We start from the raw sequence: 2,261 nt of genomic DNA, 5'->3' as shown, positions 1-2,261 counted from the left end.
ATTTACGACCATACACGCAGACTTTCTGTGCGTTATTTCCAACGTGTTTCTGCTTTCTTGGTAAGTCATGCGACGATAGAAATTGGCGTTGTTGAAGGGCGGCTCCAAGGACCGGAAGATTGCCCGCAGCTGGTCGTCTTGGAGATCCACCGGAAGATGGAGGCTGACAAGACTGACCTGTTTTTGTCTGCCGATCGTTTCTGGGTTTTGTGATCTGTCKTTACCTRGGCCGCTGTGGGTAGCTTTTGGGACTGGAGCTGAAAAAAGAACCTGTCTGTCGGCAGAAGCACGWTGAGCTAATATTTTCATTAGCACCTTATGCTAAAGAGCTACGGCTAATTTTTTGGTCCACACACATTGAAATTGTAAATTGTTAGACGCTGGTCTGGTTTTCTGAGGCTGAATTGACACTAGCTGAGGTAGCTGTGGGAGCTGTTTTTATTCCATATCGAGTCAAAACAGGGAGCTCAGCTTTCTGTTTTAATGTAGCCAAGACGACAGTGTTTCGACTTAGGTGAGTGTAGGCAGCTTAAAAATGTTTAAACTGCTGAGGGAGAATGTAATTTTCCGTCTTGTTTCTATTGAGGAGACAATTTGTAGACTAGAAGTCATTTCATGTGACGGCCGTCCCGACATGTCGTCATAGAATGTCACATAGGTAGTGCTCATGTGCACGAGTTTTCAGCCAAAGAACGCGACCAGCGGGTTTTCCTTTTGAGCACAGGCCATGATAAACAAATATGGCGCTGAAAGCCGTGGAAAAAAGTGTCTGTGTATGCGACCATACACGCAGACTTTCTGTGCATTATTTCCAACATGTTTCCAACGCATTCTTGGTAAGTCATGCGACGACAGTGTCCATGTTTTATTTTAAAATAGAAAATTAAACAGCAGTTTTTTTTTCTCAGAAGACAAATTTCAACTTTTTCCACCTGGAGTCTCTGATTCCATCATTCTGACTCGGTCTCTGCTGATTCTTTTAACGACTCCATGTGTTAAAATCTGTTTTTTGGATTCTGGGAAGAATCAGCTCTAAAGTTTGCAGAAGAGAAAAGCAGAGGAGGAAGAAAAGTGACGGCGTATCTTTGTGTTTGATTGTAACGAGTGGAGAGGAGCTGACTGAGCGTGACGCTCTTCACTTCGGCTGATGAAAGGTTTTTGTTGCTGCGGAACGACTCAGAGTCTGACAGACCAGACCAGACCGACGGGAAGAAAACACAGAACAAACAACCAAACAGACGAAGAAAAGAAACTTACATCTACAGTTTTTATTTGTATAGTTTGAAAAACAAAACAAAAAAACTCTTCCTCAAACTGCAGATCGCACTTTTATCAACTTTACTTCAAACTGCTGGTTTGTTTTGTTGACTTGATTTATTTTTCTGGTCTGAGTCGAGTTATTAATAACAAAGATAACTGCTAACGCTAATGTTAATACTATTATTAATGCTACTGTTAATGCTAATGTTAGTCTAATGCTAATGTTAATGCTAATGTTAATGCTAATGTTAATACTAAATTTGATGCTACAATTAATGCTACTGTTAATGCTAATGTTAGTCTAATGCTAATGTTAATGCTAATGTTAATGCTAGTGTTAATACTAAATTTGATGCTACAATTAATGCTACTGTTAATGCTAATCTTAATACTACAATTAATGCTAATATTAATGCTCTTATTTCTACAATTAATGCTAATGTTAATGCTAATGCTAATGTTAATGCTAATGTTAATGCTAGTGTTAATACTAAATTTGATGCTACAATTAATGCTACTGTTAATGCTAATCTTAATACTACAATTAATGCTAATATTAATGCTCTTATTTCTACAATTAATGCTAATGTTAATGCTAATGCTAATGTTAATGCTAATGTTAATATTACATTTAATGCTACTGGTAATGGTAATGCTAATGTTGTCAATGTTAATACCACAATTAATGCTAATATTAATGCTCTTATTTCTACAATTAATGCTAATGTTAATGCTAATGCTAATGTTAATGCTAATGTTAATATTACATTTAATGCTACTGGTAATGGTAATGCTAATGTTGTCAATGTTAATACCACAATTAATGCTAATATTAATGCTGTTATTACTACAGTTAATGCTAATGTTAATGCTAATGTTATAATTACATTTAATGCCACTGGTAATGGTAATGCTAACGTTGTCAATGTTAATACCACAATTAATGCTAATATTAATGCTGTTATTACTACAATTAATTCCAATGTTAATGCTAATGCTAC

General features: G+C 36.1%; 1 protein-coding gene across 1 annotated transcript in view; it reads left to right on the top strand.

Moving 5' to 3' along the window:
• The window catches only part of cplx1 (complexin 1), a gene marked incomplete at its 5' end in the record, with an annotated part of 8,574 nt that overhangs the window by 1,086 nt on the left and 5,227 nt on the right, over window positions 1–2,261 (top strand).

This window comes from Austrofundulus limnaeus, unplaced genomic scaffold (assembly GCF_001266775.1).
Source record: "Austrofundulus limnaeus strain Quisiro unplaced genomic scaffold, Austrofundulus_limnaeus-1.0 Scaffold635, whole genome shotgun sequence".
NCBI classification, from domain to species: domain Eukaryota; kingdom Metazoa; phylum Chordata; class Actinopteri; order Cyprinodontiformes; family Rivulidae; genus Austrofundulus; species Austrofundulus limnaeus.
Note: the sequence above shows the minus strand (reverse complement) of the source record. Positions and strands in the feature narration are given on the sequence as shown.